This window comes from Pongo pygmaeus, chromosome 10 (genome assembly GCF_028885625.2).
Source record: "Pongo pygmaeus isolate AG05252 chromosome 10, NHGRI_mPonPyg2-v2.0_pri, whole genome shotgun sequence".
Lineage (NCBI taxonomy): Eukaryota > Metazoa > Chordata > Mammalia > Primates > Hominidae > Pongo > Pongo pygmaeus.
The window spans coordinates 121,167,246-121,192,177 of NC_072383.2; the positions used below are offsets into that span (position 1 = coordinate 121,167,246).

The 24,932-nt window shown below is 46.8% G+C and overlaps 1 protein-coding gene across 12 annotated transcripts in view; it reads right to left on the reverse strand.

Moving 5' to 3' along the window:
* The window catches only part of CLIP1 (CAP-Gly domain containing linker protein 1), a 149,217-nt gene extending 128,288 nt beyond the window's left edge, over nucleotides 1–20,929 (reverse strand). For 4 of the 12 annotated variants that reach the window (XM_063647143.1, XM_063647141.1, XM_063647140.1 and 1 more), the window contains exon 1: nucleotides 20,405–20,598. The gene's annotated coding sequence lies outside the window, so the exon portion shown is untranslated. Of the gene's footprint in view, nucleotides 1–20,404; nucleotides 20,599–20,795 lie in introns of those variants that run through there. The other 8 variants (XM_063647142.1, XM_054441827.2, XM_054441816.2 and 5 more) reach the window with 6 other exon arrangements.
* Between the last annotated feature and the right edge of the window lie 4,003 nt (nucleotides 20,930–24,932).

The following is a 24,932-nucleotide window of genomic DNA, read 5'->3' on the forward strand; positions in this document are numbered from 1 at the left end:
CTCATCTCCTGCCCGGGCGCACTGGCTCACGCCTGTAATCCCAGCACTTTGGGAGACCGATGCACGTGGATCACTTGAGGTCAAGAGTTTGACAGCAGCCTGGCCAACATGGTGAAACCCCATCTCTACTAAAAATACAAAAATTAGTCGGGTGTGGTGGTGGGCACCTATAATCCCAGCTACTCGGGAGGCTGAGGCAGGAGAATCGCTTGAACCCAGGAGGCAGAGGTTGCAGTGAGCTGAGATCTTGCCACTGCACTCCAGCCTGGATAGCAGCACTACATTCCAGCCTGGGTTACAGACCGAGACTCTGTCTCAAAAAAATATATCACCTCGTCTCTAACAACAACAAATGTGATTAATGTAAAATTATTAACATTTTACATTCTTTTTTCATAATAGATCTTTGAAATCCACAGTGTATTTTATACTTACAGCACACCTCAATTTGGACTCACCACGTTTCACGTGCTCAATATGTAATTATGTGGCTCGTGGCTACTACACAGGACACCACCAGGCTAGAATACATACTGGAAGCAGAAAACAAGCAGCTCTCCTCTTGGCATCGATAGTAAAACTAACAAGCAGATAATACCCCAGGCCCCACTGGATATGCAACATCCATCTTTTGTGCTCCATTACAACATGTATGTGAGGAAAAGGGCAGAGAAATGTAAAACCCCTGAATCTCGAACTGGGAATAATTTAACTGTTCTTAGCATAGAAAAGGAAAAAATAGCACTTACAGTAAGAGGAACTTCAAAATATCTATTTGACAGGTGATACATAATGTATAAGGAAGCTCTGCTGGCAGCACAAGGCACTGCCCAGTAAAACCGAGAGCTCAGCACAGAGTTTGAAAACACACCCACATGAAACTCAAAGCAAAATACAGTACAGAGTCTGAGCTACCGATGAAAAATTTAATAAGTATGTCTCAAAGCACATGAAAGGAACCTGTGGCTGGAGATTTAAGGCCAATACAGTAGGAGACATCATTTCTTGTTTGTTTTTTTTTTGGTCTGTTTGTTTTTTGGCACAGAGTCTCACTCTGGTACCCAGGCTGGAGTGCAATGGCGCAATCTCGACTCACTGCAACCTCTGCCTCCTGGGTTCAAGCGATTCTCCTGCCTCAGCCTCCTGAGTAGCTGGGATTACAGGCGCCCATCACCACGCCCAGCTAATTTTTTTTTTATTTTTAGTAGTGACAGGGTTTCACCATGTTGGTCAGGCTGGTCTTGAACTCCAGACCTCAGGTGAACCACCCACCTTGACCTCCCAAAGTGTTGAGATTACCGCATGAGCCACCGCGCCCAGCCGCATATAGCTGTTTCATTGGTCCATATTCTAACACCTGGGAAACTTGTTAGTCTTCTGAATAAGATACAGAACACTCCTTGTGCACATTTACACAGAGTGGTCCGATGACATGATGACGCTGTGTGACTGATCAGCATGTGTGCCCTAACAACAGTTCCGTGACTCAAAATCAAACCACAGGGGATGAAGCCAGGGAGCATCCACTCCAAGGTAGAATACCCGGTAAGCGCATGAGTGAGTGGTCTACGCAAGCTGAGGACGAGTGACAGACACCTAAGCGCATCGTTGACTCTGGCTTCCCAAAGCTTGGTCCTGAACACAGGGAAAATGTGTGTGATGCCACCAAACACAGTTTGGGGCACAGGCCACAGAAGGGCCAATGTATCAAATTAGTGCACTAACAAGCGAGATTCACTGGACAGAATATAAAGCAGGAGCCTGGAGACACTGGTTTCAGTATCAACCAGTACGCTGATTTAAAAGGTAACAGAATAGGCTGGGCGCAGTGGCTGACACCTGTAATCCCAGTACTTTGGGAGGCCAAGGCGGGTGAATCACTTGAGGCTAGGAGTTCGAGACCCTCCGGGCTGGCCAACATGGTGAAACCCTGTCTCTACTAAAAATATAAAAATTAGCTGGAAGTGGTGGCACATTCCTGTAATCCCAGTTATTCAGGAGGCTGAGGCAGGAGAATCGCTTGAACCCGGGGAGGTGGAGGTTGGAGTGAGCCAAGATTGCGCCACGGCACTCTAGCCTGGGCAACAGAGCAAGACTCCATCTGAAAACAAAAAACAAAAAACAAAGGCCGGGCACAGTGGCTCACGTCTGTAATCCCAGCACTTTGGGAGGCCAAGGCAGGCGGATCACGATGTCAGGAGATCAAGACCATCCTGGCTAACACAGTGAAACCCCGTCTCTACTAAAAATACAAAAAAAAAAATTAGCCGGGCATGGTGGCAGGCGCCTGTAGTCCCAGCAACTTGGGAGGCTGAGGCAGGAGAATGGTGTGAACCCGGGAGGCGGAGCTTGCAGTGAGCCGAGATTGCGCCACTGCACTCCAGCCTGGGTGACAGAGCGAGACTCTATCTCAAAAAAGAAAAAAAAACACCAACATGGTGCTATTCATGTGTTCACACTTCCATTATTCCATTCAGTTCCACACATCCCCATCAAGTTCACTGCCTTGTCTATAGGACTGACTTAAACCAACTCTAGAGTCAGGTGTCAGAATAAGAGCATTCTGTCATCTTCAAAAACATGTGCCTTTCACATGAGATTACTTAAATGTTTTATTGAATATTAAAGTCATTCAGCCTGTCCTTTTTTCCATTGCTGTCATGACTATTTATAAGCACCAGTATTTCTTCACTGATCTCCATCCCCTGTGTAATCCCACGAGATGTTCTATCACTGCTGTATGGCTCCCGCTGCTGTCATCGCCTAGATTCACAAGGGACGCGTTCTCACAAGTACTACGGTCAAAAAGGTCAGAAAGATTCCAGGAGCCGTAACTCTAGGTTTTTTTTAGTCTTTTGTCACTTTACTGTGCTAGGACCACTAAGATCTATTTTCACTGATATTTCTCTACGTATGTGGGCATTTATGTATGCTTCATAGGTGATATATTATATATAACTTTTTAAATAGGCCAGACTCAGCTTTAAAATTAACACTCAGTTTTAATCTAACACAAAGATTACAAAAGCAAATAGCAGCCAGGCGCGGTGGCTCACACCTGTAATCCCAGCACTTTGGGAGGCTGAGGTGGATAGATCACCTGAGGTCAAGAGTTCAAGACCAGCCTGGCCAACATGGCAAAACCCCATCTTTACTAAAATACAAAAATTAGCCAGGTGTGGTGATACACACACCTATAATCCCAGCTACTCGGCAGGCTGAGACAAGAGAATCGCTTGAGCAAGGGAGGCAGAGGTTGCTGTGAGCAGAGATCATGCCACCACACTATCTATCTCAAAAAAAAAAAAAAAAAAAAAGGAAACAGCAGCCGGGTGTGGTTGCTCACGGCCGTAATCCCAGCACTTTGGGAAGACAAGGCGAGCGGATCACCTGAGGTCAGACGTTCAAGACCAGCCTGGCCAACTTGGTGAAACCCCATCTCTACTAAAATACAAAAATTAGCCGGGCATGGTGGCAGCCTCCAGTAATCCCAGCTACTCAGGAGGCTGAGGCAGGAGAATCGCTTGAACCCAGAAGGTGGAGGTTGCAGTGAGCCTAGATTGCACCGCTGCCCTCCAGCCTGGGTGACAGAGCAAGACTCCATCTGGGGGATGGGGGGGGCGGGAAGCAAACAGCATATCTTTAAGGATAAAGTACGAAACATGAGTAAATATTGTAATCACTGTTTATTTAAAAGGTCAATGTGGGCCAGCTTGGTGGCTCACACCCATAATCCCAACACTTTGGGAGGCCAAGGTGGGCAGATAGTTTTGAGCTCAGGAGTTTGAGATCATCCTAGGAAACATGGCGAAACCCTGTCTCTGCAAAAAATACAAAACTTAGCCAGGCATGGTGGTGCGTGCCTGTGGTCCCACAGAGTGAGACCTTGTCTCAGACAAACAAACAAACAAGTAAATAAATGGATCAATGTGAAAAGCCCATTCAGACACTAAAGGACTGACACAAGTATCAGAAAATTAACTGGCTCCTTAATTCAAAAGGAGCTACAAGGAAGTTTTATTTCCAATTTCTAACTGAGACAGCCCTTACAGAGCAATTTATAAAATTAGCCTGCTAACCTTAAGTGTTGATTTGAGAATACCATACAATAAGACACTGACAGTAAATACCAAGTTTATGGTATCTTTCCAAAGTCAAGAGTAGATATACCCCTTTGAAAAATGATTCTGTGCTTAGGAAAATTATATGTATTTAAAACTTAAGGTGTGTATGACATAGTACGGAATACAAGTTGTACCTAGAGCAGTTTTAAAAAGGAAGGACAGGTTTTTAATCCTTAAAAAACAACCCAGGGAGAAGGTTGGGGCATAAGACAATTTTTTTTTTAGAGATGGAACTCTGAGCTCTGATGCAACTGCCTGCAATTATGAATGCCTTTGCACAGCTCAGTCTGAGTGTAGATTTATATTCCTACTACTTAGCACACAGAAAATAAAGAGCCTCCCAATGTTCCTCCATCTGCAAAAAAAAAAAAAAAAAAAAAAAAATGTTTTAAGGGAACATGGAAAGCTGAATAATTTGAGTTATTTTGCTCATTTACACAAAATTCTACAAAATTCCTGTGACTTTGTAACTCTAACACATACCACTAGCTTAGACACAGATCTTAAAAGGGGCTGAAATTACTAGGCCTCTCTAGTATCTCCCAGAAGAACTTAATGGGTCGGCAGCAGTCAATTATACTAATGTGCAAAAAGAAGCAATGTGCTTAATATAGCATCATAAAATGTTAGAATCAGAAGAGACTGTAGCAATCTAGTTCAACTCTCTCATTTTACCAACAAAAAAACTGATTTTAAAAAGTGAAATCACTTGTCAAGGTCATACTTACTTAACAGTCTAGGACTAAAACCCCAATCTCCAGGCTCCTGACCCTAATGTAAACTGATGAATAAATGTTTCTGAATTATTATATACAGCAGTGAGATCAAAGAGTCAATCTCAAGGCAAGTTAAAACTGACCTTCCCAGCCAAGGTGGCTCACACCTGCAATCTCAGCACTTTGGGAGGCTGAGGCAGGAAGATCACTTGAGCCCAGGAGTTCAAAACCAGCCTGGGCAACATGGCAAAACTCCATCTCTACAAAAAATTAGCCAGGTATGGTGCCGCGTGCCTGCAGTCCAAGCTATCTGTGAGGCTGAAGGAGGAGGATCACCTGAGCCCATGAGATTGAAGCTGCAGTGAGCTGTGATTGTGCCACTGCACTCCAGCCTGGATGAGTTTGTTTTTTTTTTTCTTGAGACAGAGTGAGACCACGTCGTGCTACAAGGAGGGTTTCTGGTGAGACCCTGTCTCAAAAAAAAAAAAGAATTGATTTCCCTTTCCATTCTTCACAAAGGAAAAAAGTTGGCATATTGTTGCCTGCCCCTTAAACAGTCAGACATGGCCCACACTAAAAGCAAAAGCATACCAAAACTGCTCTGAACAAGAAAAGGGTACAAAGACAACTCTTAGAAGAATCAAGGTCTTTCATATTGGGTTGGGTTTTTTTCTTTTCATAAAAGCTTTCTTGCCTGTAATGCCAGCACTTTGGGAGGCGGAGGCAAATCACCTGAGGTCAGGAGTTCAAGACCAGCCTGACCAACATGGCGAAACCCCATTTCTACTAAAAATACAAAAATTAGCCAGGCATGGTGGCGGGCACCTGTAATCCCAGCTACTCAGGAGGCTGAAGCAGGACAATCACTTGAACCCGGGAGACGGAGGTTGCAGAGCTCACATCATTGCACTCTGGCCTAGACGACAAGAATGATACTCCGTCTCAAAAAAAAAAAAAAAAAAAAGGTTCTTGTTTTTATTTTGCAAATGAGCAAGTTTAAGAGTTGCTATAGGTCTTGAGAGACAATGGACAAATAACCACATTTTTCTGAGACAGTTATTTTTTATTGTATTTTTTTTTGAGATGGAGTCTCACTCTGTCGCCCAGGCTAGAGTGCAGTGGTGCAATCTCGGCTCACTGCAACCACTGCCTCCCAGGTTCACGCCATTCTTCTGCCTCAGCCTCCCGAGTAGCTGGGACTACAGGCGCCTGCCGCCACACCAGGCTAATTTTTTGTATTTTTAGTGGAGACAGAGTTTCACTGTGTTAGCCAGGATGGTCTCGATCGCCTGACCTCATGATCCGTCCACCTCGGCCTCCCAAAGTGCTGGTATTACAGGCGTGAGCTACCGCGCCCAGCCTAGTCTGTTTTTAAGAGATTATGTTGCCCAGGCTGGTCTTGAACTCCTGGGCTCAAGAGATCCTCCTGCCTCAGCCTCCCAAAAGTGTTGGAATTAAAGGCATGAGCCACTGTGCCTGGCCTATAACCACGTTTCTATTTTCACAATACTACAGGGCACTTTGCTATTTTATTGTTTATTTTTTTTTGAGATGGAGTCTCCACTCTGTCACCCAGGGTGGCACCATCTTGGCTCACTGCAACCTCCGCCTCCCAGAATCAAGTGATTCTCCTGCGTCAGCCTCCCAAGTAGCTGGGATTACAGGTCTGCACAACCATGCCCGGCTAATCTTTATATTTTACTAGAGACAGGGTTTCACCATATTGGCCTGGCTGGTCTCAAACTCCGGGCCTCAGGTGATCCGCCCACCTTGGCCTCCCAGAGTGCTGGGATTACAGGCATGAGTTACCACGCCCAGCCTATAGTATTTTTTTGTTTTGTTTTTGAGATGGAGTCTTGCTCTGTTGCCCGGGCTGGAGTACAGTGGCATGATCTCGGTTCACTGCAACCACTGCCACCCAGGTTCAAGCGATTCTTCTGCCTCAGCCTCTCCAGTAGCTGGGATTACAGGCATGCGCAACCACGCCCAGCTAATTTTTATATTTTTAGTAGAGACAGGGTTTCACCATGTTGGCTAGGCTGGTCTCCAACTCCTGGCCTCAAGTGATCTGCCCACCTTGGCCTCCCAAAGTGCTGGGATTACAGGCATGAGCCACCACGCCCAGCCTATATTTCAAGAGAAGCAGTCTACTAAATTTACTCACAAATCCATAAGATAGTTTCTGTACAACCACCTTAGATGCTGTAAGTGGAAACTAGGAATTGGTTTCATTTGATTTTAATTTTTTTCAAGACAGAGTCTCACTTTGTTGCCCAGGTTGGAGTGCAGTGGCTCAATCTCAGCTCACTGCAACCTCTGCCTCCCAGGTTCAAGCGATTCTCCTGCCTCAGCCTCCCGAGTAACTGGGATTACAGGCGCTTGCTACCACCCCCAGCTAGTTTTTGTATTTTTAGTAGAGACAGGCTTTCGCCATGTTGGCCAGGCTGGTCTCGAACTCCTGACCTCAGGTGATCTACCCGCCTTGGCCTCCCAAAGTGCTGAGATGACAGGCGTGGGCCACCGTGCCCGGCCTCATTTGGATTTTAAAACCTAACTTCAGTGTTTGTTGTTTTTCTTTTTTTTTTTTTTGAGACTGAGTCTCGCTCTGTCACCCAGGCTGGAGTGCAGTGGTGAGATCTCGGCTCACTGAAAGCTCCCCTTCCTGGGTTCACGCCATTCTCCTGCCTCAGCCTCCCAAGTAGCTGGGACTACAGGCGCCTGTCACCATGCCCGGCTAATTTTTTGTATTTTTAGTAGAAACGGGGTTTTGCTATGTTGGCCAGGCTAGTCTTGAACTCCTGGCCTCAAGTGATCCACCCACCTCAGCCTCCCAAAGTGCTGGGATTACAGGTATGAGTCACCATGCCCAGCCTGATTTCTTGCTCTTAATCTGCAATCCATTAACAGCTACAGTTTCCTCGACAGCAGGACACATGACTGTTTTACTCAACTTCCCCAGTGTCTGGGCTAGTACCTCCCTATAGTAGATGCTTAATAAATATCTGCTAAATATAGAAACTAAAAGATAAAGGCATTCTTTTGTAAAGCATTTTCATTCCAAATGGTAACATACCATTGTTCTATACTTTGCCTTTGTAAAGTTATATTTATTTTTATGTACACACACACACACACACATATATGTACACACAGACACACACACATTTTTTTTTTTTTTTTTTTTTTGAGATGGAGTCTCGCTCTGTCACCCAGGCTGGAGTGCAATGGTGCAATCTCGGTTCACCACAACCTCCACCTCCCAGGTTCAAGCGATTCTCCTGCCTCAGCCTCCCAAGTACCTGGGATTACAGGCACGTGCCACCACACCCAGCTAATTTTTGTATTTTTAGTACAGACAGGGTTTCACCATGTTGGCCAGGCTGGTCTCGAACTCCTGACCTCAAGTGATCTGCCCACCTCAGCCTCCCAAAGTGCTGGGATTACAGGCGTGAGCCACCACGCCCAGCCTTATAAGTAATATTTTGAAGGTAAAAAGAAAAAGATAACAGGTTTGTTTCTCCAAAGAAGTTATACAAATGGCCAATAAGCACATGAAAGGATGTTCAATATTACTAGCCACCAGGTAAATACAAATCAAAATCATGATGAGATACCACACTGCACACTCACTAAGATAACTACAATCAAAAAGACATAGAAGTGCTGGTGAGGATTTGGACAAGCTGAAACTCATTCATTGCCGGTGGTACAACCACTTTGGAAAACAGTATTGTACTGCCTCAAAAGGTAGAGTTCGCATATGACCCAGCAATTCTGTAACATTCTCAGGTATAGGCCCAACGTAAAAGCAAGCATATGTCTACACAAAAAATTATACACAAGAGCCAGGCATGGTGGCTTACGCCTGTAATCCCAGCACTTTGGGAGGCTGAGGCGGGCGGATCACCTGAGGTCAGGAGTTTGAGACCAGCCCAGACAACATGGCAAAACCCTGTCTCTACTAAAACTATAAAAATTAACCGGATGTGGTGGCAATCCCAGCTACTGGGGAGGCTGAGGCAGGAGATTTGCTTCAACCCAGGAGGTGGAGGTTGCAGTGAGCCGAGATCACGCCATTGCACTCCGGCCTGGGAGACAAGGGCGAAACTCCATCTCAAAAACAAAAACAAACAAAAAAAATTTATACATGAATGCTCACAGCAGCAGTATTCATGAGACAAAAAGTGGAAACAATCCAAAGGTTCATCAAGTGATGAAGAGACACAATGTGGTACTGGGGTAGATCTACACAACAGAATATTACTCAACCACAAAAAGGAATCACGGGCAGACGCATGCCACAACATGGAGGAACCCTGAAAACACTATGTTAAGCAAAGGAAGCCAGTCATAATGTATGATTCCCTTTATATGAAACGTCCAGAATAAACAAATCTGTAGAGACGAGAGTAGATTTGCCATGTTGCCCAGGCTGGCATCAAACTCCTGGCCTCCTGCCTAGGGCTGGGAAAGTTGGGAGAAATAAGGAGTGACTGCTAATGGATACATGATTTCTTCTGGGGATGACAAAAATATATTAAAACTTACTTTTCCAACTGGGAGAAAAGGAAAAAAAATGAAAATATAGTAAAACTGATAATGGTGATGGGTGCATAACTGCAAATATACTAAAAAACCACTGAATTGTATGCTTTAAGTTGGTAAACTGTATGGCATATGAATTATATGTCAATAAAGCTGTTATTTTTTAAAAAACTGGGATACTTAGCAGTTTTCCTACTTACTATCTACAACCAGTTATTTTCTTTTTCTTTTTCTTTTTTTTTTTTTTAAGAGACAGGCTCTCACTCTGACACCCAAGCTGGAGTGCAGTGGCACAATCATGGCTTACTGCAGCCTCAACCTCCTGGGCTCAAGGAATCCTCCCACCTCAGCCTCCTGAGTAGCTCAGACCACAGGTACACAACACCATCCCTGGCTAACTTTTGTTTTTGTAGAAATGGAGTTTTGCCATGTTGCCCTGAGCTCATGGGATCCACCCACTTCAGCCTCCCAAAGTGCTGGGATTACAGGGGTGAGCTACCGCACCTGGCCAAAAAAATTTTTTAATAAGAAGACTGAGGCCAGGCGTGGTGGCTCACCCCTGTAATCCCAGCACTTTGGAAGGCTGAGGTGGGCGGATTTCATGAGGTCATGAGTTTGAGACCAGCCTGGCCAACATGGCGAAACCCCGTCTCTACTAAAAATACAAAAATTAGACAGGCGTGGTGGCACGCATTTGTAATCTCAGCTACTCAAGAGGCTGAGGCAAGAGAATCATCTGAACTCGGGAGGCAGAGGTTGCAGTGAGTCGAGATCACGCCACTGCACTCCAGCCTGGGGGACACAGCGAGACTCCGTCTCTAAAAAAACAAAAAAAGACTGAAAGTACATACTCTAAAGTATCAAAAAGATTCCTCTGGGCAGTAGCATCATGGATAATTTGTTTTTTTCTGTGTTTTTGTATCTATGCAAATTTTATAATTTATACAATTAACCCACATATTTTAAGAAGAGAACATTATGTTACTAAAATGTAAAACCCATCTTAAAACTAATATATAAAGAAAAAAATAAACCTGAGACCCTAAAAAAAAACTTCACTGGAAAACATTTTCTAAAATCTAAACTTGACTCTAATACTAGATTCTCAAGATGACAACCTAAGCAAGCTACGTATCCCTTTCAACAGAAACTAGTCATATGGTTTCATGTAATGAAGACACCCACTTTTCAGAAACCCAGGCAATAAGTTTTCTTTCACTTAGGCTATAAAAAAATCACCCTGCTTATAAAGTTTATTTACGGTCTAGAAAGGAAAAGTCTAAATAGGCTCCTTCCTGCTTTAAGGTATTAGAACATAACGTCTCTAATAAAAAGTCATTTTATGGGGTAAATCAGGAAGAGAGAGGAGGCAAGAGGTCAAAGGCCTTGATTAAAAGATTTTCAGGAAAACATCCCTAGTGACTTTTTTTTTTTTTTTTTTTTTTTTGAGACGGAGTCTCGCCTTGTCGCCCAGCCTGGAGTGCAGTGGCGCGATCTCAGCTCACTGCAAGCTCCGCCTCCCGGGTTCACACCATTCTCCTGCCTCAGCCTCCGGAGTAGCTGGGATTACAGGCGCCCGCCACCACGCCTGGCTAATTTTTTTGTATTTTTAGTAGAGACAGGGTTTCACCGTGTTAGCCAGGATGGTCTCGATCTCCTGACCTCATAATCCACCCGCCTCGGCCTCCCAAAGTGCTGGGATTACAGGCGTGAGCCACCGTGCCCAGCCATGACTCTTATCTTTCCTGAGAAGAGGGGGAAAATATGCCAAATATTTCACTACAATACTTGAGTAAAAGAAGGGATTTTTAGAATCAGGGGGGAAAAAAGACTTATTATATTGCCTTCCCTTTATACATCAAACCCAAGTTTTGGATGATTTGCACATCCTGAACATCTGGATCTTCTGGCCCTTAACTTCGGAGAAGATATTATAAATCAAGGACTCGGCAATTTTAAGTGTTAAAAAGGGGCAGAGTTAAACTGGAATCTATCCAAGCCATACTTAGACATAAGTAAGCAAAGGAGCAAACAAACACCAAACTGCTTAATTCAAGTCGGAAGTATTTTAAAGCTTACGCTTATAGAAAACATTAGGGCAGCAAAATGTCTGCCTGTAGTCTCATTAGCATTCCTGCAAAGAGGTGGATGAGAATAAACTTCCCCAGGGTAAGAGACACCAGGGAGGGTTCCCAATAGGGATTCTGTAATATGACTACTTCCTCTTTTTAAAGATTTTGAAAGCATACTTTTAAGATTTTGTTGCTGAACCACAATAAATAGACAATTAAAAAGTAGACCCACCCATTGAGTTAGTGCTAGTGGAATCTGTCCTTCTGGAAGTGCCATATGGAGATTTAAAAAAAAAAAAAAAGCTCTTTACTAATTGTGGCCAAGATTCCTTGGTACTTGGCACCAGGGCCAGGATATTATCCCAGATGTCCTAGCCAAATTCAAGGTTGGCTAATTACACTCTGACAAACTACAAGCAACAAAAAAAGTCTCCCTCTGTTCCCTTGATTGAACCCTGAAGAGGTCACTCTTCCTTGAAATTGTTTTTATTTTTTAATTTTGATTGAATGGTACACTTTGATATGTGTACTTTGGTTTTGGGTTTTTTTTTTTTTTTTTTTTTGAGACAGGGTCTCACTCTGTTGTCCAGCTTGGAGTACAGTGGTGTGAACACAGCTCATTGTAGCCTCCTGGGATCAGATCTCTTGGGTTCAAGAGATCCTCCTGCCTCAGCCTCCCAAGTAGGTGGGACCACAGGCATGTACCATCACACTCAGCTAATTTCTTTAAGTTTTTGTAGAGACGGGGGTCTCAATGTGTTGCCCAGGCTGGTCTCTAACTCCTGGACTCAAGTAATCCTCCTGCCTTAGTCTTCCAAAGTGCTGGGATTATAGACATGAGCCACTGCGCCTGGCCAAACATCGGTTTTGTTTTGTTATTTCTTTTTTGAGATGGAGTTTCGATCTTTTTGCCCAGGCTGGAGTGCAATGGCGCGATCTCAGCTCACTACAACCTCCATCTGCCGGGTTCAAGCAATTCTCCTGCCTCAGCCTCCCAAGAAGGTGGGATTACAGGCGCCTGCCACCATGCCTGGCTAATTTTTTGTATTTTTAGAAGAGACGGTGTTTCACCATGTTGGCCAGGATGGTCTTGATCTCTTGACCTCGTGATGCACCCGCCTCGGCCTCCCAAAGTGCTGGGATTACAGGCATGAGCCACCATGCCCGGCCCAAAATTCTTGTACAATACCATCGCGGTCATTATGGTTTCCCTTAAGAGTGCGTTGTAACTCAAATGCCAACTTAAAGCATACGGATTCTTTGAGTTCCGCCTATATGGGAAACACACTACGTATATTAAAAATGCTAAAAAAAAAAAATTAGCTAGGCATGGTGGCGCATGCCTATAATCCCACCTACTCAGGAGGCTGAGGCATGAGAATCGTTTGAACCCAGGAGGCGAAGGTTGCAGTCAGTCAAGATCACACCAGTACACTCCAGCCTGGGCGACGGAGCAAGACTCTGTCTCGAAAAATAATAATAATAAATAATTTAAAAAAAAAACATAAGACGCTATTAATAGTTTAAAGCCTCCCTAAAAGCTATCTAAAAACTTGTATCTAGGCAAATACTGACAACTGACACTGCTTTCCAATGGAGATTGAAAAGTGGCCGGGCGCGGTGGCTCACGCCTGTAATCCCAGCACTTTGGGAGGCAGAGGCGGGCGGATCACGAGGTCAGGAGATCGAGACCATCCTGGCTAACACAGTGAAACCCCGTCTCTACTAAAAATACAAAAAAATTAGCCGGCCGTGGTGGCGGACACCTGTAGTCCCAGCTACTCGGGAGGCTGAGGCAGGAGAATGGCCTGAACCCGGGAGGCGGAGCTTGCAGTGAGCCGAGATAGCGCCACTGCACTCCAGCCTGGGCGAAAGAGCGAGACTCCATTTCAAAAAAAAAAGAAAAAAGAAAAGTGTTATCTAAGGTTTTCTATTAAACATAGATTTTGGCTAGGCACGGTGGCTCACGCCTGTAATCCCACCACTTTGGGAGGCCAAGGCGGGTGGATCACCTGAGGTCAGGAGTTTGAGACCAGCCTGGCCAACATGGTGAAACGCTGTTTCTACTAAAAATACAAAAATCAGCCGTGCATGGTGGAGTGTGCCTGTAATCCCAGCTACTCAGGAGGCTGAGGCAAGAGAATTGCTTGAACCCGGGAAGCAGAGGTTACAGTGAGCTAAGATCATGCCACTGCACTCCAGCTTGAGTGACAGAGAGAGATTCCGTCTCAAAAACAAAAAAAAAAACATAGATTTTGAACCATAAAACTTTAAGACTAAAAAGGACAGCTTTGTTACAAGGTGTGCAATTCCAGGAAAAAGCTATATACACCAATATCAAGTTATCAGGCCTCCCAAAGTTAAGCAAAGATCCTGGGCCGGGCGCAGTGGCTCATGTCTGTAATCCCAGCACTGTGGGAGGCTGAGGCGGGTGCATCATGAGGTCAGGAGTTCAAGACCAGCCTGGCCAAGATGGTGAAACCCTGTCTCAACTAAAACTACAAAAACTATCTGGGCGTGGTGGCGCTCGCCTGTAATCCCAGCTACTCAGGAGGCTGAGGCAGAGAATCGCTTGAACCTGGGAGGCGGAGGTTGCAGTGAGCCAAGATAGCGCCACAGCTCTCCAGCCTGGGCGACAGAGCGAGACTCTGTCTCAAAAAAAAAAAAAAGTCCTGAATAGATGGATAGAAATAGGAAAGTATACACTCAATAGCACATCTGAACATCAAGTACTGGTGGCCTTTGTGCCATTGCCAAGGTATTCTGTACATTACTTAAAATAACCTAAACTGGGCTCAATTTCTATTCACTAGCTGTGTGGACTTTTAGGCAAATTAGGGAAATTCTTTGAGCCTCATTTTCCCCCATATCTGTATCTTCATCAAAATCATTAATAACGTGACATAGTCAGCACAATAATACAAGCCTACAGTCCCAGCTGCTGGGGAGGTTGAGATGAGAGGATCACTTAAGCTCAGGAATTTGAGTCTAGCTTGGGCAATATACCAAGACCCCTTCTCAAAAAATTAACTAAAAATAACATGGTGGCCGGGAGCAGTGGCTCACACCTGTAATCCCAGCACTTTGGGAGGCTGCAGTGGGTAGATCACCTGAGGTCAGGAGTTCGAGAGCAGCCTGACACACACAGTGAAACCCCACCTCTACTAAAAATATAAAACTAGCCGGGTGTGGTGGTGTATGCCTGTAATTCCAGCTACTTGGGAGGCTGAGGCAGAAAAATTGCTTGAACCCAGGAGGCAGAGGTTGCAGTAAGCAGAGATCACGCCATTGCACTCCAGCCTGGGCAACAAGAGCGAAACTCCATCTCAAAAAATAATTATAACAATAACATGGTGCCCAGGTGTGGTGGATCACACTGGTAATCCCAACAGTCTGGGTGGGAGGATCTCTTGAGGCCAAGAGTTCCAAAAAAAAATTTGCTGGGCCAGGCGCGGTGGCTCATGCCTGTAATCCCAGCACTCTGGAAGGCTGAGGCAGGCAGATCACCTGAGGGTCAGGAGTTAGACCAGCCTGGCCAACATGCTGAAACCCCGTCTCTACTAAAAATACAAAAATTAGCCAGGTGTGGTGGCACGTGCCTGTAATCCCAGCTACTCAGAGGCTGAGGCAGGAGAATCGCTTGAACCTGGGAGACGGAGGTTGCAGTGAGCTGGGGTTGCTCCATTGCACTCAAGAACAAGACTTCGTCTAAGAAACAAAACAAAAAAAAAAGAACTTGCTGTGTGTGGTGGTACACACCTCCTAGCTACTTGGGAGGCTGAGGCAGGAGGATGGCTTGAGCCCAGGAGTCCAAGGCTACAGTGAGTTATAATTGTGCCACTGCACTCCAGCCTGGTGACAGAGTGAGACCCTGTCTCTAAAAAACAAAAGCAATTTTTTAAAAAGGCATAAAATTATTCTGGGTTTTTTTTTTTTTTTCTTTTTTTGGAGATGGAGTCTCCCTCTGTCGCCCAGGCTGGAGTACAGTGGTGAGATCTCGGCTCACTGCAAGCTCCGCCTCCCGGGTTCACGCCATTCTCCTGTCTCAGCCTCCTGAGTAGCTGGAACTACAGGCACCCTCCACCACGCCTGGCTAATTTTTTGTATTTTTAGTAGAGACGGGGTTTCACCGTGTTAGCCAGGATGGTCTCAATCTCCTGACCTTGTGATCCACCCACCTCGGCCTCCCAAGGTGCTGGGATTACAGGTGTGAGCCACCGCGCCCGGCCAAATTATTCTGTATTTTTTAATATTTCAACAAATACATATTTTAAGGACTACAGCCTAGAAAGTCTTCAATGTCCTGCTTCCTCCTTCCTTCTCCCTAGGATGTTTTTCTCTCTGGGCTCTACATTCCCTCACTTCCTTTCAGTCTCTACTCGAAAGTCATTCTCAGCTAGGTCTCCTCTTGCTGCCCTATGTAAAATTTCCATTCTTCTAACTCTTATCCCTAGTACTTTATACTTTCCCTTCTCTGATTGTTTTTTCTTTGCCATGTGTCACCTAACATACAATAAATTTACTTTTTGTTTCCTGTCTGCCTTCCCTACTTGAAAGGAAGTTCCAAGAGAATAATAGGGATTTCTGTCTTTTATTCACTGTCGTATCACCATCATCTAGAACAGCACCTGGCACACAGTACATGCTCAATAAATATTTGTTGCCTGAATACCAATGAGATCTAATTACAGCCCACAGATAGGTATATCATCGCCCATCAAGCTGCCTTTAGGGATGCTGTCACAGTTCAAAAATACTGCAAAAGAGAACTACAGATTTGCCATAATAAACAACATTGTCTACTCTTCATATCAAAGAAAAACACACTTGACCTTCCATCTCATTTGTACAAGAAGAGGAAAGAAGTTGATTATTTGGATAGTGGGGCTGGGCATGGTGGCTCATGCCTGTAATCCCAGCACTTTGGGAGGCCAAGTTAGGAGGACTGTTTGAGCCTAGGAGTTCACGACCAGCTTGGGAAACAGATCAGGACCTCATCTCTACAGGAAAAAAAAATTTTTTTAATTAGCCAGGCATGAGAGCATGCACCTGTAGTCCTAGCTACTCAGGAAGCTGAAGTGGGAGGACTGCTTGAGCCCAGGAGGGAGTTCAAGGCTGTAGTGAACTATGATTGTGCCACTGCACTCCAGCCTGTGTGACAGAGCGAGACCCTGTGTCTAAAAAAAAAAAAAAAAAAAAACTGCAAAGGAGAACTACAGGCTTGCTATGACTAATAAACATTGTCTACTGTTCATATCAGAGAAAAACACATTTGACCTCTCACTCAGAGAAGAAAGAAGTTGATTATTTGGATAGTGAAAAGTCATACAAAGTGAAAGTCTCGATTTAGTTAACAATATATAGACAAAATTCTCTTGTAATGTTAACAAATATTAAACCCTCTCCCGGTGACTTTACTATACTACCTTCTGTTTTTTCCTTTGGTTTGAATTCTATAAAATCAATCCTGACATTTATGAACCTTATATTTTTAATTAACCAAGAAATAGATGGGCACGGTGGCTCACACCTGTAATCCCAACACTTTGGGAGGCCAAAGCAGGTGGATCACTTGAATTCAAGAGTTCGAGACCAGCCTGGCCAACATGGTGAAAGCCCCAGCTCTAGTAAAAATACAAACATTAGCCAGGCATGTGGCAGATTCCTGTTGTCCCAGCTACTTGAGAGGCTGAGGTGGGAGAATCACTTAAACCCAGGAGGCAAAGGTTGCTGTGAGCCAAAATTGCACCACTACACTCCAGCCTGAGCAACGGAGTGAGACTCTGTCTAAAAAAAAAAAAAACAAAAAAAAACCCACTTAATTAAAAAAAAATAAGAAATAAATGTTTACTGAGTACATGGAACTCCGCAGAATTCTGCAAGGGTCCCGAAACATGAAGACCCTGGCCTTGATATATCTATTCAAGACCAGAAATCTACCTGTAAGTAATAATGAAGAATACCAGGTGCCCAGTATGTGACAGATTCAAAGGTGCCTACCTTTGTATGGGCCATAAGAGAATCAACTCATCTCTTACACACCATCCACTGGCTTTCAAATCCCAGCAGACAGCACTTAAAAAGCAAGAATCGGCCGGGCACAATGGCTCATGCCTGTAATCCCAGCACTTTGGGAGGCCGAGGCGGGAGGATCACTTGAGGTCAGGAGTTGGAGACCAGCCTGGCCAACATTGTGAAACCCTATCTCTACTAAAAATACAAAAATTAGCCCGGTGCCGTGGTGTGTGCCTGTAATCCCAGCTACTTGGGAGGCTGAGGCAGGAGAATTGCTTGAGCCTGGGAAGCGGAGGTTGCACCACTGCACTCCAGCCTGGGCAACAGAGCAAGATGGGAGACTCTGTCTCAAAAAAAAAAAAGCAAGAATCAAACATGACTGAGTTAGTTCATGTCCCTTATGAGTCACATGGGATGTGACAGAGTGAATTTTAGCCAGTAGGTAAAAAAAATTTTTTTTAAGATAAGGACATCAGGCCAGGCGTGGTGGCTCACACCTATAATCCCAGCACTTTGGGAGGCTGAGGCAGGCGGATCACCTGAGGTCAGGTGAGATCAGCCTGGCCAACGTGGTGAAACTCCATCTCTACTACAAAAACACAAAAAATTAGCCAGGCATGGTGGCAGGCACCTAAAATCCCAGCTACTCGGGAAGCTGAGGCAGGAGAATCGCTTGAACCCAGTAAGCGGAGGCTGCAGTGAGCCGAGATCGCGCCATTGCACTCCAGCCTAGGCAACAAGAGTGAAATTCCATGTCAAAAAAAAAAAAAAGAGAGATAAGGATATCAGATTCTAAACTCCTCAATAGGACAGAAACCAGATTAGCTTATGTCATGCTGAAGTGCAAGCTGGAGCTCAAGCAACGATTGAAAAAGTAGGGAAGGGCAAAATCTTGATCTTCAGGCAAAATACCTACCCAGGGTCCCACCCAGTTTCAGTTTTCCCCTTTGAACTAGGTCTAGTGGGAAGATGTACTTAACTGCTTTCTCTGAACCTTAAAAATTGGGCACAAGCCTTTGGCCAAGCAATTACCCACTTCAACTTTGCTTTAATGAAGACCAGCCTTGGGGCCAGGTGCGGAAGTTCACACCTGTAATCCCAGCACTTTGGGAGCCCAAAGCGGATGGATCACTTGAGCCCAGGAGTTCGAGATCAGCCTGGGCAACGTGGTAAAACCCCATCTCTACCACAGATACAAAAATTAGCCGGGCGTGGTGGCGGGCACCTGTAATCCCAGTACTCAGGAGGCTGAGGCACGAGAATCGCTTGAACCTGGGAGGCCGAGATTGCAGTGAGCTGAGACCACGCCACTGCACTCCGGCCAGGAGGACAGATTGAGGCTCCCTCTCATCGATTGATTGACTGACAGATGGATAGACAGACAGACAGACTAGCCTTGCTTTTTGCCACAGATTCCGTATACTAATGAATAACTAAGCACCTGAAGTCAGAATACCTGAGTTCACATGCTGGTAAAAGGTATTCTGACTTCAGGTGCTTAGCTGTATGACCCTGGTCAAGTTACTTGACCTTTCTATGACCCTCCTGCCAAATGCACATGACGACAGCACGCTCACTGGGTTAGGGTTGTTTAAATGAAATAAAACACATAAAAGACTTGCCCAGAGCCTGGCCACAAGATGCCTTCAATAAATGTTCATTGTTGTAATTTACAGAGAAAAAAAGGCCCGAAGTCTGAGAAGCGACATGCCTGGGGATTCTTGCTAAAGGTTATCATTAGACCTAAAAGTCAAACAAACACATTCCTGACTCTGGGATGCTCTCCTGATTCGTGGATACCATCGCTAACAGTAGTGATACAAATCAAATAATAAGAACAGCCAGAATCATAACCTTAATGACAGCTGTGGCCACAGCACTTAATACTTAGAGAGCTGCTAGGGGCCACTGTCCTAAAAGAGGAAGAAGGCCAGGCTGCTGAATCACACACACACACAATTACAGAATCTTCTCCACCCTTTGTTTTAAAAAACAGTTCACTGGCGCCCAAGTTTTGCTAAAAACAGGTATCTAAACCGATGACGGACAACGTGTAATTTCTTCATACCAAAGAGGTGGGGCTGTGCAGGGAGGAGGGGGTGGCGCTCGGCTCCTGCCAGATGGAAAAGCCACATGAAGTGGAGAAACAGCCGGATTCAGGATTCACCCCCGAATCAAAACCCGATTTTTGAAAGGCAGGACCTTCCAATTCGGGCAATCGCTAGGTTCTGCTTGTAAAATAACCTCTGAACAAGTGTCATCTGCCTTCCGCGCCAATCCCCTGCCGCGGTAGAAGGTTCGGATTACCGGGCAGCGGTGTGATTTCGGAAACCCGAGAGCGATCTGGCCACCTCCAGCCTTCCCTGGTCTCCGAGAATCACAGCCCCACTTGGGAGGAAAACAAAAGCCGGGGCAGCGGGGGAGGCCGGGCCAGGGTGCCCTCCATGCGGGATCGCGGGCGCCGGGCACCCAGGGCCTGAGGAATGCTCAGGTGACGGGCGCGGCGCCCGGGGCAACAGGTCCCGCCCGGCTTCGGCCTCCCGGGGGTCCGGCCGACCCCACATCCGCCCCGGGGCCCAGGGGAGGGAGCGGGGCGCCAGGGAGAGAGCGGCGCCTGGGGCGGCGCAGGGGCAAGGAGTCCAAGCTCCATCTTGAGGCGGGCGGAGGAAGCGAAGGCCCGGCTCGGCGCTGACAGGGCCGCCACTTTTCCAGCTCCGGAGGAGCCCCCAGGGACCCCCGGCCTCCGGCGCCGGCCACCCGAGACTCCCGCGGTCCCCTCCCTGACGGCTCCGGCGCGCAAGGCTCGGCCCCGCTCCCGGACGCCGGGCTTCGACCCCCGACCCGACCCCGGGCGGGCCCCGCGGGCCGGGAAGCGGGCAGGGGAGCGGAGGGTGCCGGGAAAGGGAGAGGGCTCGCGCCGCCCCCTGCTCACCTCCTCGGACGCCGCCGGTCGCCGCCACCTGTCCCACTGCAGCAGCAGCAGCAGCCGCCGCGGCCGCCGCCTCCCGCCTCCCGGCTCGTCGACTCGGGGCGGGGGAGAGCGTGACGCGCCGCCGCCGCCGCGGGGCCGGGCGGGCACGCGCTGCCAGGAGAAGACGCCGCGCGGCTCCTCCCAGCGCTCCGCCGCCGCACCCGCCCGGCCGGCCTGGCCCCCCGAGTCTGCACCGGACCTGCGGCCCGCGCCCTGCCCCGCGCCGCCCGGCCGCCTCTTTGTCTGCGCCCACCGCGGCCCCGGGAGGACCCTGGCCCCGGCGCGCGCGCCGCTCCGCCCTCGAACCCTCCCGAGCCCCGGCTTGGGGAGCAAGGTGCGAAGGAAAACCCACAGGCCTGCTCCGAGGGGCTTCTCGTCATTTCTGCAAAGTGTTCCCAGAATTTGCAAGTCACACCCGAGAGCCCCATTCAGCCTCGACCTCAGCCCGCTCTTTGGGGCTGATTCATTTGTTTGCCCTCCCCTTCCCGCCAGACAAGGGTGAGAAATCCTTTGAAACAGGCTGCAAGGCGCTTCCGACAGCAGGTTAAGCTGGGGATTGGGAAGGGTCATCTCTGCCCTCGCCTCCCTCCAGGGAAAGACCCTGAATGAGGCGTCCCTGGAGAAAATGCTGAAAGGAGCTGGAGAGCAGGTTAAGCTTGGGAAGAACCATATCTGCTCCCCACTTCCCTCCGGAAACGACCGCGGGTTAAAAATCCTTTGAAACGAGCCCAGGGTTTGCTCCGTTCGTTTGAGAAAAGCCTCTTTTATTCGCCCTGGCTGCTTGGACGGAAGCCCTGGTTAGTGTCCCATCCTCCTTCCCCCCTGGGATTTCCTTTAAAAGCTTTTGAAAGGGACAGGAGGGAAGGCCGCAACAGCCTGCTCGGGGCTGGGGCAGCAGAGGGCGGCCAGCATTTCACTCCCATGGACCATGGCAACCCCAGAAGCCTTACATCTCCAGGGAGGAATTTGCAGCTGTCGGGGAAGCCCAGCATTTTTAGGTGGATAAGGGGGCAGGGGCTTCCTCCTCCTTGCCAGTAGAAGAGAATAATCGGCGGGTGACCCCTCTAGCTGATCTTTATTCAAAGCACCGTGCTGCCTGGACGAGCAGGGAGAGGGAACTGCTCTGGAAATGCACGAAGTTCTGAACTATGTAAATTTGTCTCCTGGCCCCTTCTCTCCCTTCATGTCTGAAATCCCTCGAAATGCTGTTACCTAATTCAACATCGCCCTAATTTACAGGCTGCAAGGTCAGGTGGTGGAGGTACTCCTGAAATCCCATATCCATATTCCTAATCTGAAAGGCGCGCCTCACCACCTAATCTAAACAGTCTTCAGCTGTAATCAGCAAGCGGTGGAATCATAGATGTCATAGGAAGAGGCACAGACCACTTCTAATGGGGGGAGTTCAGCTAGGAACATTTATGGGCTTGTCTTTTCCTTCTCTACTCAGTAGCCTGAGCCTGTTTTTATTAAAAATATTGTTGTTTTGGGGCTGGGTGTGGTGGCTCACGCCTGTAATCCTAGCACTTTGAGAGGCCTAGGTGGGTGGATCACCTGCAGTCAGGAGTTCAAGACCAGCCTGGCCAACATGGTGAAACCCCGTCTCTAACAAGAAATACAAAAATTAACTGGGCGTGGTGGTGCATGCCTGTAGTCCCAGCTACTCGGGAGGCTGAGGTACGAGAATTGCTTGAACCCAGAAGGCGGAGGTTGCCGTGACCAGAGTTTAAGCCACTACACTCCAGCCTGGGCGCTGGAGGGAGACTCTGTCTCAAAAAAAAAAAAAATATATATATATATATATATGTGTGTGTGTGTGTGTGTGTGTGTGTATATTTGCTTGTTCTCATGGGTTATTACTTCTATGTCTTCTATGTCATTGTCATGTTCATCATTTGCTTATTTATTTATATATATATCATTTTGTTCATCATGGAGACTTCGCGTTAATTTTTTTTTTTTTTTTTTTTTTTTGAGATGGAGTCTCACTCTGTAGCCCAGGCTGGAGTGCAGTGGTGTGATCTCGGCTCACTGCAAGCTCTGCCTCCCGGGTTCACGCCATTCTCCTGCCTCAGCCTCCCGAGTAGCTGGAACTACAGGTGCCCGCCACCAAGCCTGGCTAATTTTTTGTATTTTTTTAGTAGAGACAGGGTTTCACCGTGTTAGCCAGGATGGTCTCGATCTCCTGACCTCGTGATCTGCCCGCTTCGGCCTCCCAAAGTGCTGGGATTACAGGCATGAGCCACGGTGCCTGGCCATTAATTTTTATTTTTTAAAAAATATCATATCAGCCAGGCACAGCGGGCAGATCACGAGGTCAGGAGCTCGAGACCAGCCTGGCCAATATAGTGAAACCCTGTCTCTACTAAAAATACAAAAATTAGCTGGGCATGGTGGCGCATGCCTGTAATCCCAGCTACTAGAGAGGCTGAGGCAGAATTGCTTGAACCCAGGAGGCGGACGTTGCAATGAGCCAAGATCTTACCACCACACTCCAGCCTGGGCGACAGAGGGCGACTCCATCTCAAAAAAAAAAAAAAAAATTAGCATATCACAATATTGTTTACCTTCACTGCCTCCTTCAATTGTGTGAGCAAGGCCTGGTCTCAGCCCTACTACCAGGGCATTGACAGGGCTCAGACCCCAGGTGGCTGCTGTTAGGACTCAAAGGTCCTCCTTCAATATTTACATTCTGTTTTTAGATCTAGCCACTGTGCTTTATTTATTTTATTTTATTTTATTTTTTGAGACTATCTTGCTCTGTCACCCAGTCTGGAGTGCAGTGGCACCATCTCGGCTCACTTCAACCTCCGCCTTGCAGGGCCAAGCTATTCTCCTGCCTCAGCCTTCCAAGTAGCTGGGACTACAGGCACGTACCACCATACCCAGCTAATTTTTTGTATTTTGAGAGAGAGGGGGTTTCTCTGTGTTATCCAGGATGGTCTCGATCTCCTGATTTCGTGATCCGCCCACCTCAGCCTCCCAAAGTGCTAGGATTACAGGCATGAGCCACCGCACCCGACTGCCACAGAGCTTTCTTAAATGCATGTCTTCTGTAAATATGAGAACAGCTCAATTGATGAGACATTGGGAGGTGGAAGGGATGTTGCAGAAGTAGAATGCCAAATAAGAGCTCTCAAATCTTCGTTTTACAAAGCGGGGAGGTGGGTAAATACCTAGGGTTTTGTTTTCTGTTTTTTTTTTTTTCCCCAAAAAAATGAAGGTTTAACAATATCATTAATGTAACCAATAGGGATAATTAAAAATAGTGGCAGGATTGTGTGGAGAGGAGAGGTAGTCGTGCCTTAGTCGTAACAGAAAGTCAATAGATAATGCCTACAGTTGATAAATAACACAAGTATATTTTTATGTATTTTTGTTTTTGTTTTCTTGAGATAAGATCTCATTCCTGTCGCCCAGGCTGGAGCACAGTGCTGCAATCATGACTCCCTGCAGCCTCAACTTCCTGGGATCAGGTGATCCTCCCACCTCAGCCTCCTAAGTAGCTGGGACTACAAGCATGCACAGCCATGCCCAGCTAATTGTTTGTATTTTTAGTAGAGATGGAGTTTTGCCATGTTGCCCAGGCTGGTCTCAAACTCCTGGGATCAGGCAACCTGTCCCCTTCAGACTCCCAAAGTGCTGGGATTACAGGCGTGAGCCACCATGCCTGGCCCACAACAATATTTTTAGAGAGATGGAAGTTAACACCGGAAGAACTAAAAGCAAAAAATTAAGTCTCTGGGGTACAGGGTTAAGACTACGTAGGAGTGAGGTAGAAGAACTGAGAACTGTTGCTTTTCTTTTCTTTTGTTCTTTTTTTTGTTTTTGTTTGTTGTTGTTGTTTTGTTTTGTTTTGTTTTGTTTTGTTTTGTTTTGAGACAGGGTCTTGCTCTGTTGCCCAGACTAGAGTGCAGTGGTGCAATCATAGCTCACTACAACCTGGAACCCCTGGGCTCGAGTGATCCTCCTACCTCAGCCTCCAGACTGGCTCGGACTACAGGCACGTGCCACCATGCCCAGCTAATTTTTTTTAATTTTTAGTAGAGCCAGAGTCTGTCTATGTTGCCCAGGTCTCAAAATCCTGGGCTCAAGCAATCCTCCCATCTTGGCCTCCCAAAGTGCTGGGATTACTGGCATAAGCCACCATGCCCAGACTGTTTTTAATTATAAACCTGAATGTATTTTATTTTTAAAAACCATGTGCAAGGCCAGGAGCAGTGGCTCACACCTATAATCCCAGGAATTTGGGAGGCCAAGGCGGGAGGACTGCTTGAGCTGAGGAGTTGGAGACCCACCTGGGCAACATAACAAGGCCCCATCTCTACCAAAAAAAATATAAAAAATTGGCTGGGCACAGTGACTCACGCCTATAATCCCAGCACTTTGGGAGGCCGAGGCAGGCGGATTGCCTGAGCTCAGGAGTTCGAGACCAGCCTGGCCAACATGGCGAAACCCAGTCTCTACTAAAAATACAAAAATTAGCCGG